The following is an 18,235-nucleotide window of genomic DNA, read 5'->3' as shown; positions in this document are numbered from 1 at the left end:
TGGCGGCGAGTCGCATATCGGTCATTGTTACTTCGTTTCGGCGGTTAAATCTCAAAATTCAGTGCGCCTTGCCAGTTTCTTTCATAATTTCCGAAATGCCTTGTGTTATTATTTTGTGACTTTCCCGTGTTGGAGCGCGAGTCTCCTCTGAAATATGTAATTCTTGTATTACCTGTGTCAACTGATCTTGTACTTCCCGGATTTCTCTTTTGTACTGTGTATTGATTTGATTTTGATTTTGCTTGAATTTTTAATTTGTTCATACCCTTCTGTGTCAGTGAAGGCTACGGGTCTTGTGTCATTCATATCGTCTACCTTTGTGGATAAGTTAGTGAACCGATCCGAAAGTTCGGATGCTTTCTCCGATAGAGAACTTATTTCCTCAGTGTGTTTTTCTGAACCAAGTTTCAGAGTGTCTATTTGTGTTGAAATCGTATCTACTGTGTTCTTTAATTTTTCCTGAGTTTTTGCAAGTTGCTTAACCGAATCGGTAGATGCAACTGAGAAAATTTTAGCTTGCAAGGTGTCGTGATTTTCATGAACAATAGTTTGCAGTTTGTTTATGGCTGCTTCGTGATTCTGTAATGCATTTTCATGACGCGAAAAAATAGGTTGGAAATGCTCACAAATTTGTGCTTTACGTCATTACAAACTTTTTGACATTTCGATTCGATTTTAAGTAACTCAGCAGTTAAACCTTCACGTGTTTGTTCAAGCGTGGTGTCTAGCTTTTGTAGCTGTTGCTGTGACTGTTTTTGATTTTGTTCCATTGCGTCCAACTGTTGCTGTGTTTGTCTCTGGTGTTGTTCCATTGTGTCTAACTTTTGAAGATTTTGTTCCATTATGTCTAACTGTTGCTGTGTTTGTCTCTGATTTTGTTTCATTTGTTGCATCAATCGCAATAATAATGTATTAGTGTCTCGAATCTGTTCCTCTATGCTTTTCGGCAGTGCATTTTCACCGGCAACATTCAAATTTTGACGAGCAGAAAATGTGTCTTGACTTATTTGGGAAAACGATGAGGACGCAAAACCTGAATCTACAGTATTTGCAAGATTGTGTCCTGTCATTTCAGATTCCTGAGGCGAACTGTTGCCGACCGATCGATCGATAATGCTTCCCTGTTCACTACTTTTTTCATTGTCTACACCATTATTTGCAGCCCGCTCCATTTCCCTATGCACAATTACCAAATTACTACTTTGAACATTAGTTAATTCATTACACGGTGGTGCTGATACACTGCTATCGTCTTCACTGTCATTTCTCAGTTCTCCTTGGAGCCTAGTATTACGTTTTTCACACGCCATAATTGTCACAATGTTTCACACGACAACACAGAAAAGCACAATTGGAAGAGTAAAATAAACACATTAACATAGCACTGAAAATAATATCTAGTTAATCGCAAGCGCAGCTGCAAAATACTTGTTGCAAATGTACATGCATGCCACAACTGTTTTACTGTGCAACAATGAAAACTACAACTACAAAGAAGATTCTCTCTACAATTACGCGCTAGCAGTAAACAATAGCTACACTAATTACACAAACTACAAGAAAAAATCAGAAGATTCCAGTGAGGTATCCTCGGCTAAGGGTCGACATATGTAACGTCCCCTTAGAAAAATTAATGAATTACTGTGCCGATGAACATCTTATGTTATTTGATTTTCAAACAGCTGAGCAAAACTGAACGTACTTAGGCATTCACTAAAGTGACACGCAATATTTTTAGCGCAACGCAATCTGACTTTCAGTAATCTCTACAAAAGAATGACCCTGACTAACAATAACCTATACCTTTCATGAATTCTTACCTTACAAAATGCACACAGCACAGCCAGTGATTTTCATACAGAGCGCTACGTGGCGTTACCAATATAAAAACCTAAACAGCCTACTTACACCTGCTGGAAAATGATGTTGGGAGGCATGTGTGGAACAACATAGTTTGCCAGCATGGCACGATATGTCTGCCTTGTCACTAGCATGCATGCTCTATGCGACTAAGTACTGTTTATGAAATGGTGAGCATCACATCTTGGAGATTGTCTCTTTCGATTGCAGATTTACCCAGCAACATAATATGTCGAATTATTTCATTATGAGGATTTGTTTTCGTGTACTCTAGCCTGAACATCCTGTATTTTTATTTTTCATTGCTTGCTTCTGTAATGTTACACTCTCGTCACCCTGTTGTGTACTACACAAGACGTATGCAACAAATACTGCAAGAGGCTGCCACCACGCAGGTTCAACCACTCACCAGGCGTCTCATAGTTCCATGCAGCAGCCTACAGATGGTGCACACAAACGCAGACCTTTTCCAGCGTCCTTATCATTTTCTTCAGCGTATCGCATTTATCTGCGGATGCAACAACACATAGCAGACACTCACCACTAGGAACCAGCACATGGACAGTTCAGTTCAGTGGCTGCAGCCCACTCAGTACTTTACTCTGATGATCACTTTCCGCCCGCATCTCGTGGTCGTGCGGTAGCGTTCTCGCTTCCCACGCCCGGGTTCCCGGGTTCGATTCCCGGCGGGGTCAGGGATTTTTCTCTGCCTCGTGATGGCTGGGTGCTGTGTGCTGTCCTTAGGTTAGTTAGGTTTAAGTAGTTCTAAGTTCTAGGGGACTTATGACCACAGCAGTTGAGTCCCATAGTGCTCAGAGCCATTTGAACCATTTTTTTGATTACTTTCCGACTTAGCCGTCATTATATAGAGAGAACTACAACCATCAGGAGATTGTCTACATAATTAAGTTCTGTTTTAAAGTCATAGCATCGAGCGATTAGCACTCGTGGTCAAAGGGTGTTCCGCTTCGAGTGCCGAACGGGAATCTTCTTGTTTATTTCACTTTCCACAGCGTCGCTTGTGTGGAGTTTTCCTCATTAGTGTTGTTCTGCCTACCGAGAGAGTCGTAGCGCCTCCACTCCACCATTACTGTCTGCTTGTGTTCGTCTACTTACAGCGTCGTCTGCCGCTCCGCTATGGCTACCGTAGTTTCCACGTGTGTTCCACGAAAAGGTACTGTGAGCTTTACTATCGATAAAACAACGCGACAGGTGCACCCCGGGTCTCTATAAATCCATGATTGGCTTGTCGATAAAAATTTATCCGCTGCCCTCGATGATGGCGAAGGAACTACAATAACTGTAAGGTCGTTTCTTATGGAAGAGACATATACACTCCTGGAAATTGAAATAAGAACACCGTGAATTCATTGTCCCAGGAAGGGGAAACTTTATTGACACATTCCTGGGGTCAGATACATCACATGATCACACTGACAGAACCACAGGCACATAGACACAGGCAACAGAGCATGCACAATGTCGGCACTAGCACAGTGTATATCCACCTTTCGCAGCAATGCAGGCTGCTATTCTCCCATGGAGACGATCGTAGAGATGCTGGATGTAGTCCTGTGGAACGGCTTGCCATGCCATTTCCACCTGGCGCCTCAGTTGGACCAGCGTTCGTGCTGGACGTGCAGACCGCGTGAGACGACGCTTCATCCAGTCCCAAACATGCTCAATGGGGGACAGATCCGGAGATCTTGCTGGCCAGGGTAGTCGACTTACACCTTCTAGAGCACGTTGGGTGGCTCGGGATACATGCGGACGTGCATTGTCCTGTTGGAACAGCAAGTTCCCTTGCCGGTCTAGGAATGGTAGAACGATGGGTTCGATGACGGTTTGGATGTACCGTGCACTATTCAGTGTCCCCTCGACGATCACCAGTGGTGTACGGCCAGTGTAGGAGATCGCTCCCCACACCATGATGCCGGGTGTTGGCCCTGTGTGCCTCGGTCGTATGCAGTCCTGATTGTGGCGCTCACCTGCACGGCGCCAAACACGCATACGACCATCATTGGCACCAAGGCAGAAGCGACTCTCATCGCTGAAGACGACACGTCTCCATTCGTCCCTCCATTCACGCCTGTCGCGACACCACTGGAGGCGGGCTGCACGATGTTGGGGCGTGAGCGGAAGACGGCCTAACGGTGTGCGGGACCGTAGCCCAGCTTCATGGAGACGGTTGCGAATGGTCCTCGCCGATACCCCAGGAGCAACAGTGTCCCTAATTTGCTGGGAAGTGGCGGTGCGGTCCCCTACGGCACTGCGTAGGATCCTACGGTCTTGGCGTGCATCCGTGCGGCGCTGCGGTCCGGTCCCAGGTCGACGGGCACGTGCACCTTCCGCCGACCACTGGCGACAACATCGATGTACTGTGGAGACCCCACGCCCCACGTGTTGAGCAATTCGGCGGTACGTCCACCCGGCCTCCCGCATGCCCACTATACGCCCTCGCTCAAAGTCCGTCAACTGCACATACGGTTCACGTCCACGCTGTCGCGGCATGCTACCAGTGTTAAAGACTGCGATGGAGCTCCGTATGCCACGGCAAACTGGCTGACACTGACGGCGGCGGTGCACAAATGCTGCGCAGCTAGCGCCATTCGACGGCCGACACCGCGGTTCCTGGTGTGTCCGCTGTGCCGTGCGTGTGATCATTGCTTGTACAGCCCTCTCGCAGTGTCCGGAGCAAGTATGGTGGGTCTGACACACCGGTGTCAATGTGTTCTTTTTTCCATTTCCAGGAGTGTATTTCGCTTACGGTATGAGGTGATCACGAAGCCTCATTCCTTTTTTTTTGGGGGGGGGGGGGCGGGGGGTTGGACCTGACTGATATATGGATGAAGACGCAGATGCTATATGTGCGCCGTACTGTTTTGACGATGACTCAAAAAACTCACGTTCACGTCCCGTTTATTTCTCTTTGCCGGTCCTGCTAGTCTTGAACCCCCTATTAATGGTGGACCAATAAATTATAAGTTATAACACATTCGTGACTTCTAGCTTGCGGTGAGCTATTTAGGGGATGATATCTTATGGAGACATGTCCGACCATGAAATTCCTAAAGACTCGATTGGAAGCAGTCCCTTGCCTGAACCTCGTTGAAGGAGAATCGCCGCATACGACCTGGGCGAGAGTTTGGTTCAATATCAGTCTTCTGATTTTGCCGATGCGCGTAGCTTCCTCGTGGTATAAGGTACTAAATAACTTCATTTCAACGAACGAGCGACTTTTCCGTATTGGGCTTAGTGATACGGATTTATGTAGTCGTTGTCGGTCTCCAGATACGATGCGACACCATTTTACTTTCGGAGGTCATATGGCAAACTGGTCTTGGATCAGGACACAACTGGCCTTCCTTATTCGATCTTCTGAGCCTGCACATACTACGAACATCATATTGCGCCAAGATTCTTCTTTCTTTCCAGGGTCGAAAACCCGTACCGTTACGTTGTTGCTGGGACACTTCGTTGAAGTGGGGGAAGATCACATGAACTTCATGCAGTACATGATCACTGCCTAGCCGGCCGGTGTGGCCGAGCGGTTCTAGGCGCTTCAGTCTGGAACTGCGAGACCGCTACGGTCACAGGTTCGAATCCTGCCTCGGGCATGGATGTGTGTGATGTCCTTAGGTTAGTTAGGTTTAAGTAGTTGTAAGTTCTAGGGGACTGATGACCTCAGATGTTAAGTCCCATAGTGCTCAGAGCCCTTTGATCACTGCCTATTGGACAAGATTGGTAATGCTTCGATATCGAGACCTCTTTGCCAACATGTTGAATCTGGTTTTCCGTCGGCAAGGTCTGGTTAATTTAATTTTTCTGATATGTGTTTTTCATGTTATATTTGTTCCCATCTGATTTGCTTCTGCTTGTCCTCTCCTGTTACAGTTCTACTGTAAAATGTGTATAGATGAAGAATAGATACACATAAGCGTCGACAATCCTTGCAATCAAATTAGGATTTTTCTGTTTGCTATTTCGAATGTAATCTGGTTTAGTTTTCCTTCTACTTGTAGATTCTATTACAAATTATAAAAATAAATAAAAAACCAAAACAAGTAAAAAATTACTAAAAACGCATGTAAAAATAATAGTTCTTACATATCATGTGAGCTTGATGGTGGTGCGTTGGTTTGTTCTGTTTTTCCTATTTTTTTAGTTATTCTCTTCTTTTTTTTCTTATTCTGTTATCATAATTAATTTTTTCTCCCATTTACGGCTTATATTACATGATGATTTGACTATGGTCTACTCAAGTGTCATGATAGTACGAAGTCATTCTGATAATTAAAAAAAAGGGTAGCGTCTTTGATTCATAATCAAAACGTCTTTGGTCCATGTTTCGAAACCTACCGCCGCTTACATTTTGATAAATAATCAGCATTGGTGGCCGAAGACCTCCGGCATAAGAAGTCACCCTCATTCTGCCAACGGGTTTCTCAAAGAGGGCAGAGGTGTGGACAGAGGTTCAGGGCACTGTCTTGCCCCTGGGGTGGGAGACTAACCCTAAAGATGGAAGAATCTGCAATGATCAGCGGCATGAGGATGCAGAAGGCAATGGAAACCACTGCATTAAAGGCACATTACGTCTCCACTGGCAAAAGATTCCGGAATAATCCCCTATTCGAATCTCCGGGAGGGGACTGCCTACGGGGAGGTTACCATGAGAAAATGATTGAATAATCAAGGAAAGGATAACGATCTACGAGTCGGGGCGTTGAATGTCAGAAGCTTGAAAGTAGAAGGGAAGCTAGAATTCTGAAAAGGTAAATGGAACGGCTCGATCTAGATCTAATAGAGGTCTGTGAAGAGAAAGGGAAAGAAGGGTAATATCAACAGCAACAGAAAATCGTGTAGTGGGAGTAGGATTCGTTATGAATAAGAAGGTAGGCAGTGAGTGTGTTACTGTGAAAAAATCAGTGATTGGGTTATTCTTGTCACAATCGACAGTAAACCATCACCAACAACGACATTTCAGATCCAAATGCTCGCGTCGCAAGCTGAATATGAAGAGAAAGAGAAAGTATATGAGGGTACTGAAAAGGTAATACAATACGCAAAGGGAGATAATAGTCATGAGGGATGGAATGTAGTTAAAGGGGAAGAAGTAGAAGAAAAGCTTACAGGGGAATATCGGCTTGGGACAAGAAATGAGAGAGGAGAGATACTAATTGAGTTCTCTAATAAATTTCAGCTAGTAACAGCGAATTCTCCAAGTATCACAAGAGGAGGAGGTATACCTGGATAAGGCCAAATGATACGGGAAGATTTATGTTAGATTATATGATGGTCAGACAGAGATTCCGAAATCAGGTTCTGGATTGTAAGGCGTACCCAGGAGCAGATATAGACTCAGATTACAATGTAGTAGTGATGAAGAGAGTGCTGAAGTTTAACAGATTAGTCAGGAAGTATCAATACGCAAAGAAGTGGGATAGGTAAGTACTAAGGAATGATGAGATACGCTTAAGGTACTCTGAGGCTGTAGATACAGCAACAAAGTATAGTCCAGTAGGTAGTACAGTTGAAGAGGAATGGTCATCTTTAAAAAGGGCAGTCACAGAAGCTGGAAAGAAAAACATATACACAAAGAAGATAACTGCAAAGAAACCATGGGTAAGAGAAGAAATACTTCAGCTGATCGATGAAAGAAGGAAGTACAAAAATGTTCAGGGAAATGCAGGAATATAGAAATACACGTCGCTGAGGAATGAAATAAATAGGAAATGCATGGAAACTAAGATGAAATGGCTGCATGAAAAATGTGAAGACATCGAAAAGGAAATGATAGTCGGAAGGAGTGACTAAGCAAAAAGGAAAGTCAAAACAACCTTCGGTGAAATTAAAAGCAAGGATAGTAACATTAACAGTGCAACCGAATTCCATTGTTAAATGCAGAGGAGAGAGCGGATAGTTGGAAAGAGTACATTGAAAACCTCTATGAGGGGGAATATTTGGCTGATGTGATAGAAGAAGAAGCACGAGTCGATTTAGGATAGTGGATCCAGTATTAGAATCAGAATTTGAGAGGGTTTTGGAGGACATAAGAACAAATAAGGCAGAAGGGATACATAACATTGCATCAGAATTTCTAAAATCATTAGGGGAAGTGGCAACAATAGGACTATTCACGTCGGTGTGTAGAATCGTATGAGTCTAGCAATATACCGCCTGACTGTCGGAAAAATATCATCCACAGAGTTCCGAAGACCGTAAGAGCTGACAAGTGCGAGAATTATCGCACAATCTGCTTAACATTTCATGCATCCAAGTTGCTGACAAGAACAATGTTCACGAGAATGGAAAAGAAAGCTGAGGATGTGTTAGACAACGATCAGTTTGGCATTAGGATAGATAAAGGCACCAGACAGGGAATTCTGACGTTGTGGTTCATAATGGAAGCAAGAGTAAAGAAAAATCAAGACATGTTTATAGAAAAAGAATTCGATGATGTACAATTGTGCAGGATGTTCAAAATTCTGAGAAAAGTAAGGGTAAGCTATAGGGAGAGACGTGTGTTATACAACATGTGCCAAGAGGGAATAATAAGAGCGGACGACCAGGAACAAAAGTCTTGGATTTGACAGTGTAAGACAGGGATGTAGTCTTTCGCCCCTACTGTTCAATCTCTACATCGAAGAATCAATGATGGAAATAAACGAAAGGTTCAGGAGTGGAATTAAAATTCAAGGTGAAAGGATATCAATGACATGAATTACTGATGATATTACTATCCTGAGAAAAGTGAAGAAGAATTACATAATCTGCTGAATTGAATGAACAGCTTAATAAGTTAAGAATATGTGTTGATAGTAAATTGAAGAAAGACGTAATTAATGAGAAGTAGCAGAAATTAGAACCGCGAGAGACTTAATATCAGCATAGATGGTCACGAAGTAGATGAAGTTAATGAATTCTGCTACATAGGCAGCAAAATAACCAATGACAGACGGACCAAGGAGGATATAAAATGCAGACTAGCAATGGCAAAAAGGGCATTCCTGGCCAAGAGAATTTGAGGAAGAAATTTCTGAGAATATACGTGGTGAAACGTGGACTGTGGGTTTACCGTAACAGAAGAGAATCGAAGTATTTGCGATGTGGTGCTGCAGTAACGTTTAAAATTATGTCGACTGTTAATGTAAGCAATGAGGAGGTTCTGTCCAGAATCGGAGAGAAAAAGAAAATGTGGAAAACACGACAAGGAGGCGGTACAGGATGATAGGACATCTGTTAAGATGTCAGGGAATGACTTCCATGGTACTAGAGAGAGCTGTAGAGGGCAAAACCTGTAGAGGAAGGCAGTGATTCGAATATATCCAGCAGATAATTGAGGACGTAGGTTGCAAGTGCTACTCTGAGATGAAGAGGTTGGCACTAAAGAGAAATCTGTGGCGGGCCGCAGCAAGCCAGTCAGAAGATTGTTCCCCAATAAAAGAAGTCGTAGACTGCTAAGGTCAGCAAAGTTATTTCGATATCATTGTTTTCGGTTTATGACATCAAATGCCACACATCTAATTGTGATCATATTTTTATTACTGACTCTCTCAATCCCCTCTCCAAAAAATAAACTTCTGTATCACAACCACATGTGCCATAGATGTCTAGCAATTTAGTAATGACAGTAAAACATATAAAATGTTTGCATACAATAACAATTCGGCTACGTCAGTGTTTTCTACGTAAATTTAGCATAAATTCCAAGACAGCACAATTAAAACAAATACGCTGTTTGGAAAGTATTTATCCGAAGTATGAGAACTTTGTGTGTCATGCAATTGATTTGATACCTACGTTAATTATGGGCTTTAGAAAGTAAGTTACTCATGTCATCGCGATGTCGCCAAACACGGATATGACCATCGTGATGCTGTACACAGAACCTGGATTCATCCGAAAAGATGACGTTTTGCCTTTAGTACACCCAGGTTCGTCTTTGAGTACAGCATAGAAGGCGCCCCTGTCTGTGATGGCAGCGTCAAGGGTAACCGCAGTCATGGTCTCCGACCTGATAGTCCATGCTGCTGCAAACTTCGTCGAACTGTTCGTGCAGATGGTTGTTGTCTTGCAAACTTCCCCATCTGTTGACTCAGGGATCGAGACGTGGCTGCACGATCCGTTACCGCCATGCCGATAAGATGCCTGTTATCTCGAGTGCTAGTGATACGAGGCCGTTGGGATGTAGCACGGCGTTCCGTGTTACCCTCCTGAACCAGCCGATTCCATATTCTGCTAACAGTCATTGGATCTCGACCAACGCGAGCAGCAATGTCGCGATACGATAAACCGCAATCGCGATAGGCTACAATCCGACCTTGATCAAAGTCGGAAACGTGATGGTACGCACTTCTCCTCCTTACACGAGGCATCACAACTTCCCCATCTGTTGACTCAGGGATCGAGACGTGGCTGCACGATCCGTTACCGCCATGCCGATAAGATGCCTGTTATCTCGAGTGCTAGTGATACGAGGCCGTTGGGATGTAGCACGGCGTTCCGTGTTACCCTCCTGAACCAGCCGATTCCATATTCTGCTAACAGTCATTGGATCTCGACCAACGCGAGCAGCAATGTCGCGATACGATAAACCGCAATCGCGATAGGCTACAATCCGACCTTGATCAAAGTCGGAAACGTGATGGTACGCACTTCTCCTCCTTACACGAGGCATCACAACAACGTTTCACCAGGCAACGCCTGCTGTTTGTGTATGAGAAATCGGTTGGAAACTTTCTTCATGTCAGCACGTTGTAGGTGTCGCCACCGGCGCTAGCCTTGTGTGAATGCTCTGAAAAGCTAATCAATTGCATATCGCAGCATCTTATTCCTGTCGGGTAAATGTCGCGTCTGTAGCACGTCATCTCCGTGGTGTAACAATTTTAATGGCCAGTAGTGTAATTTTCAGAAAGCTGTGAAACGGCACCTACCAGGAGAGAGTGTTTACAAGTGTTTCAGTTTTTGTTCATTTGTCCAATAATATAGAGTGTCTCACAGGTAACGAAATAAGTTTTAAATCTGATTTAAAATCATTTCTCCTGGACAACTTTTTCTATTCCTTTGATGACCTTTTGCTTTAAAAAAATGTAGTTGCGTAAGTAGGACTAAAAAATTGTTTTCATTAACGTTAACTCTAATCACGCATACACAGCCTGTAACTGACTCTTTCCCCGTCATTTCGATAGAAGAATCAGTCAAATGATCTGTGGAACATTAACTAAAACAAGTACGTGACGGCTTGCGCAGAGCGGTTCTCGAATGTCTCCGTGAACAAGGAGAGGATTTCAATCGTTGAGGAACTGAACGCCTGGTAGAACGTACCGACCGAGGTTTACAGGGACTTGATGACTATGAGGACAAACGGTGTACGTATCTGTGTTACTTTGTAGGGTATTGCAGCATACAGTAAAACGTACTCGGCCTGACGTTGTAATGTGTAACTTTGCAAGGCTTCCATATGGGAAAATTTTCAGGCAAGCAGTTGGAAAGTGGTGCGAAAAACAGCAGAACATTTAGCAAATAGTTCTCTACCGAAGGAGACCATCAAGAGATTGAAACCGAACAGTTCAGTTCCACTTAGGCTATATGGACTGCCTAAGATCCACAAAGAAAATGTTCCGTTATGTCCAATTCTGAAAGTATTTGTATGGAGTGTAGCCATGTATGGAAGTGAAACATGGACGATAACCAGTTTAGACAAGAAGAGAATAGAAGCTTTCGAAATGTGGTGCTACAGAAGAATGCTGAAGATAAGGTGGGTAGATCACGTAACTAATGAGGAGGTATTGAATAGGATTGGGGAGAAGAGAAGTTTCTGGCACAACTTGACTAGAAGAAGGGATCGGTTGGTAGGACATGTTTTGAGGCATCAAGGGATCACAAATTTAGTATTGGAGGGCAGTGTGGAGGGTAAAAATCGTAGAGGGAGACCAAGAGATCAATACACTAAGCAGATTCAGAAGGATGTAGGTTGCAATAGGTACTGGGAGATGAAGAAGCTTGCACAGGATAGAGTAGCATGGAGAGCTGCATCAAACCAGTCTCAGGACTGAAGACCACAACAACAACAACATGTCCAATCGCGAGTAACCTTGGAGCAGCCACATACGACGTAGCAAAATTCTTGGCATCTTTGCTGAAACCAGTGATAGTCGATTGTGCACATCACAGAAAGAATTCTAGTGATTTTATCAGCCGACTTCAGTCACTAAAACTGCAAAGTAACGACTTATTGGTAAGCCTTGATGCGGTTTCACTTTTCACAAAGGTGCCTCTTGTGAACTCACTACATCTCATTGGCAATATGTTTGGTGTAGACATTACAGCGTTGTTTGAGCACACTCTCTCCTCTACATATTTTATATTTGATAATGAATTTTACGAAGAATCTGACGGTGTCGCCATGGGGAGTCCTTTGTCTTCCCTGGTGGCCAATTTTTTATGGAAGATTTTGAGGAGAGAGCACTCGACTTTGCCACTTTTAAACCGACAGTATTTTGGCGATACGTTGACGACACATTTATAATGTGGCCTCATAGTCTGGACGGTCTCCAAGAATTTTTACGTCAGATGAACTCCATACATGGAAACATAAAGTTTACCATGGAGATAGAGAAAGATGGTTGTCTTTCATTTTTAGACGTCTTGGTACGACGTAAGAGTGATGGCACATTTGGTCATTCGGTGTACAGAAAGCTCACTCATACAGACCTGTATCTACAAGCTACTACTTGCCACCATCCAGTACAAACAATGGGCGTTCTCAAAACCTTGGTCCACCGTGTCCATACCATATCTGACGCCGACAGTCGTCAAGCGGAACTGGAATACCTGCAAAAAGTATTTCTGAAGAATGGCTTTTCAACTAGGCAAGTGAACAGAATGATGCAGACCTACAAACAACGGAAAAAGGAAGAGGAAGAGGTCTTCAGGTCGACTGCTTATCTACCATTTATTGGTAACATTTGTTCACAGATAGGCAGAATATTGAGAAAGTATCAAGTGAGAGTCATCTTTCACCCTCCTTCCAAAATTTCATCACTAGTGGGGTCCGTTAAAGACGACCTGGACCTGCGTAAATCAGGTGTTTACAAAATTCCGTGTGACTGCGGTAAATCATATATAGGGCAAACGACACGAACTGTGCAGGAACGCATTGTGGAACACCAATGGCATAGTCGCCTTCTCCAACCCACCAAGTCCGAAATCGCCGAAAATTGTATTTCCGCAGACCATTCCATGAACTGCAACGACACAAAAATTTTGGCCCTTACATCAAACTTTTGGAGCTCGATTATCAGTGAATCTGTGGAAATAAGATTGTCTGACAACGAGACGCTCATCAATCGAGATAGCGGTTATCAGCTAAACTCTGCTTGGAATCCTGTTATAGAGAAACTTTGTAGTCGACGTAGTTACCTGAATAAAGATGTTAATCGACCTGATATCGATACGCCAAGCTTTCACCGTGGAGGGCGCGAGGCGCAGCGCACGGAGTTGTTATGAACGTGCACGCTGAACAGCGCATGCGCAATGACGCCTCAGTTTGGCTTTAAATAGCAGCGCGTACTCGCTGTGTGTTTTAAGTGTGTTGTTCTGGAGTGTTTTTACTACTGTGGCCGACTTTTAACGTGTGCATGTCCATTCAGAGTCTTCTCTGAGTTCTGTTTTTTTAACTTTCTGGTGACTTTTTTTTAACTGTCCTCCATGAACGTCTCCGTGTTAGTCTATATTTTATCTCCATTTTCTCCCATTATTCTGTTTTAAGTTCCCCTTTCTCGCCTTATGTATGTAACATTTTATTCTTATTTTAAGTTGTCATGTCACTCGGCTGAAGAGCGGCGGATTGTGCCGCTGACAGCCTTCCCCTGCCCATATGGGGCAGGGGAATGAAATCACAATAAAGAAAAAAAAGCGTACTCGCCAGTACTACTACAGTGGTACTCACCTGAAGATGGCCAGAAGATTCTGCCCCGAAATATCGTGGCAGGACGTTGCTGACATCGGGCAGTTCTCCCGTGTTTTTATGGAACAATTGGAAAGTGTCCTATGATAATCGTAGCATGTAATTTTCCAGAATCCTTGCAGTTTTTAAGAAAACGTCTCTAGTGAACTAACATGCTCTGACTGATTTAGATTAAATTTTTCTCACCACAAGAATACGATTCAACATTATGAGACATGGTCCCTCACTTGTTTCAAAAGTCTCTTTTATTTTGTGACGAATATCATATTGCTCTAACATTCATCGGTATTTTTTACATGGAAGTGCACTTCTGTGCCTTCTTTCCAACTTCTGGCAGCTGTCGATGATGTTCATACAGTTCTCAGGCCATGATGAATATAAGTAGTAATAAAATTTTGCTCTCTCTCATGCCCCGTCTTCCTTTCCACCTCTGAGACCTCTCTATCTGGTAATCATGAAACGCAATTAATTAGTTTCGCAAAGAAGACGTCAATTAACAAATTTACGCTAAAGAACTGACAACATTGGCTGCCAGACAATCCCCGAACTTCCTGGCCAAAGCACATGAAAGCACCTGGTACCTGACATTACAGCGAATTTAAAATTTTGGACATGTACAAGTTCTGCCAACTCCACATAGAGGAGATAAGTTGGGCCCGTTGCCAAGTTCTGCATAAAATTATGGTAGATATTGATATGGAGGTCTTAGCCATTCCTGAAGCCGATAAAAATGAAATCAGTTGACCAAAAGAGAGAAAACAGCAAGATATGGTTTACAAGGAGTCACATACCACCCTACAGACAGAGTCGCTACATATCTTTGCTCCTCTGTGCAGCATGCCCACCTGCTTAACACAACACCCACGATGTCCTCATCAGACTGGGAAAAATTACTATCACTAACATATATAAGACCCCCGCCACCGATTGGACACATAGAACGTTGCCTGTACTGCCCCATCCAGCCGTGTGTGTGATGGTATTTAACTGTCACCACACACACAACAGAAATCCAGGTCCAATGGGAGTAACGAACTGGGCCGATGATAATAATTTATTTCCGAAATTTGAGTCAAAAGAAAAGGGATCTTTTAATCGAGCAGTCAGGAACCAATAACACAACCCAGATTTGTGCTTCGTAAGCAAAAATGATGTGAACATAATGCTGCATAGGAATACTTACAGACTTCCCAAAGGTTTAAAACGGACCATCTGCAAATGAAATAGGAATAAGCATCCCCCTGATCAGATACTGTCCTCGTCAAAGATGTAATTTTAACAAAGGAGGCTGGAAAAACTTCAACTGCCTTGACAAATGTCTATGTGGTATTGCATTTACAACCGAAAGTTCCAAAGGTTCACAAGCGCAGTAACTAAACCAACGAAGAAAACCATCCCTAGAAGGTTCCGCAATTAGTCATACGAGGATAGAATGGTGCGTATGACAATTACACAAGAGGTTCGTCAAAGAAAGGGATGGAGAGATATCAAACGATGTGCTACGCACACTGGACACGTCTCGACGTGAGAGATAAACAGAAACAGTAGTCAAATTGGACTTTAAAACATCTGTAGTATACGCCTGGCCACTTTTACAGAAATTAAGTGAAAGACCGAAATATGTAAGAGGTGAAATGGCCCTGCACACAGACTGGATTGCGAATCATGTTGTGACTACTTTAAGAGTCCGAGGGGACTAAACACACACCACCCGTATGAAACATGAACTCATGGCTTTGGAGGTATCTCGCTACGGCCAGGCTGCATTTTCCTGTCCGTTTAATTTAAAGAAATAACAGTGGCTCTCTAAGACGTCCAAGCTGAAAGGCACCAGGGTTTGATGAAACTCACACCGAATTCTTCAGGAACTGTGGTAAATACACCAAAAAATGGCTAGCGAAGTTCTTTACCGATATCAAAATGAGACGTAGAATTCCGAACGGAATGGGCACGTGCGATGTCATCGCTAATCTTAACCCAGAATAATCAAGCAACGAGCCAAAAGCTGTTGTAAAATAGCCCATCTTAGCCCAGCTTAGCTAGAAAAGGGACTTGGATACAATACCTGAAGGAATTCAGATTGAACAAGCTGATTTTCACCCGTAAAGAAGCTGTGCAGGCAAAATAACCTCATTAACCACCCACACAGAAGCAGGCTTTCAAAAGAATTTAAAATGGTCCACTGTCTTTAAAAATCCCTCAGCAGCCTACAGCACGGTCTGGAGACACGACCTTCTCCGCAAATTCATTCAAATAATCCCATGGAGAAAATCAGTCCACTTATTAAAAGCGAGCTTATCTGCAGGTCATTTCGGTCCATACTGGGCAAGAGCAAAAGCTCTTCATAGATGTGCTATCTCAGGGGTATGTCCTCACTCTACTGCTGTATAATCTGTATATCTCCGATATGCCTGAAACAATATCTCCTAAGTTTGGATACGCTGGCAGTAGGATATCATCTTAACACGCGGTCTACAGAAAATGGGAACATACTTTCGGAGATGGAGACTGAAACCACACCCCACTATAACCAAGACGTATCACTTTAGTTTGTGCAACAGAGCGAAGAAGCGGCAGCTCCAGGGCCATTAACGTTACAGATTGCTTTCCTACACTCAGCACCCTCGTTACGTTGAACTGGGCACTGTCCTACAAGCAGTATCAGGAAAACACCACAGCGAAAATATGACTATGAAACTCTATGCACTTCAACACTTAGTCTACTCTCCTGGGTAACATCGTGCTTCTGTATGGCCCAACATCGCACACACACAAATGCTAGACGCATCACAATGAGAGTTATCAGTGATACACTGAGATTAACCCCCGTCTTATGGCTGCCCATACTGAGCCACATTCAGCCTCCTGGCTTTCAATGAAAAGGACCTCTAATCCGCGAGTTTAAAAGGATACAAAGCAACCCCCAATACCCTATGAGCCAAGACATCAAGGCACTGTTAACACAGAAAGAAACCGGCAGTGACGCTCATAGAAGAAGTGCAAAGAAGGATAACTCGTTTTGTAAATCGCAAAATTGGGGAGAGAACACAAAGGATGTTGTTGTTGTTGTGGTCTTCAGTCCTGAGACTGGTTTGATGCAGCTCTCCATGCTACTCTATCCTGTGCAAGCTGCTTCATCTCCCAGTACCTACTGCAACCTACATCCTTCTGAATCTGCTTAGTGTATTCATCTCTTGGTCTCCCTCTACGATTTTTACCCTCCACGCTGCCCTCCAATGCTAAATTTGTGATCCCTTGATGCCTCAAAACATGTCCTACCAACCGATCATTTCTTCTAGTCAAGTTGTGCCACAAACTTCTCTTCTCCCCAATCCTATTCAATACCTCCTCATTAGTTACGTGATCTACCCACCTTATCTTCAGCATTCTTCTGTAGCACCACATTTCGAAAGCTTCTATTCTCTTCTTGTCCAAACTGGTTATCGTCCATTTTTCACTTCCATACATGGCTACGCTCCATACAAATACTTTCAGAAACGACTATACTCGATGTTGACAAATTTCTCTTCTTCAGAAACGATTTCCTTGCCATTGCCAGTCTACATTTTATATCCTCTCTACTTCGACCACCATCAGTTATTTTACTCCCTAAATAGCAAAATTCCTTTACTACTTTAAGTGTCTCATTTCCTAATCTAATCCCCTCAGCATCACCCGATTTAATTTGATTACATTCCATTATCCTCGTTTTGCTTTTGTTGATGTTCATCTTATATCCTCCTTTCAAGACACTGTCCATTCCGTTCAACTGCTCTTCCAAGTCCTTTGCTGTCTCTGACAGAATTACAATGTCATCGGCGAACCTCAAAGTTTTTACTTCTTCTCCATTAATTTTAATACCTACTCCGAATTTTTCTTTTGTTTCCTTTACTGCTTGTTCAATATACAGATTGAATAACATCGGGGAGAGGCTACAATCCTGGCCCACTCCTTTCCCAACCACTGCTTCCCTTTCATGCCCCTCGACTCTTATAACTAGAAATTGTAAATAGCCTTTCGCTCCCTGTATTTTACCCCTGCCACCTTCAGAATTTGAAAGAGAGTATTCCAGTTAACGTTGTCAAAAGCTTTCTCTAAGTCTACAAATGCTAGAAACGTAGGTTTGCCTTTTCTTAATCTATCTTCTAAGGTAAGTCGTAAGGCTAGTATTGCCTCACGTGTTCCAACATTTCTACGGAATCCAAACTGATCTTCCCCGATGTTGGCTTCTACCAGTATTTCCATTCGTCTGTAAAGAATTCGCGTTAGTATTTTGCAGCTGTGACTTATTAAACCGATAGTTCGGTAATTTTCACATCTGTCAACACCTGCTTTCTTTGGGAATGGAATTATTATATTCTTCTTGAAGTCTGTGGGTATTTCGCCTGTCTCATACATCTTGCTCAC

The sequence above is a fragment of the Schistocerca nitens genome, chromosome 9, assembly GCF_023898315.1.
Source record: "Schistocerca nitens isolate TAMUIC-IGC-003100 chromosome 9, iqSchNite1.1, whole genome shotgun sequence".
Lineage (NCBI taxonomy): Eukaryota > Metazoa > Arthropoda > Insecta > Orthoptera > Acrididae > Schistocerca > Schistocerca nitens.
The sequence above is the reverse complement of the archived record's forward strand: the minus strand, read 5'-3'. Positions refer to the sequence as shown.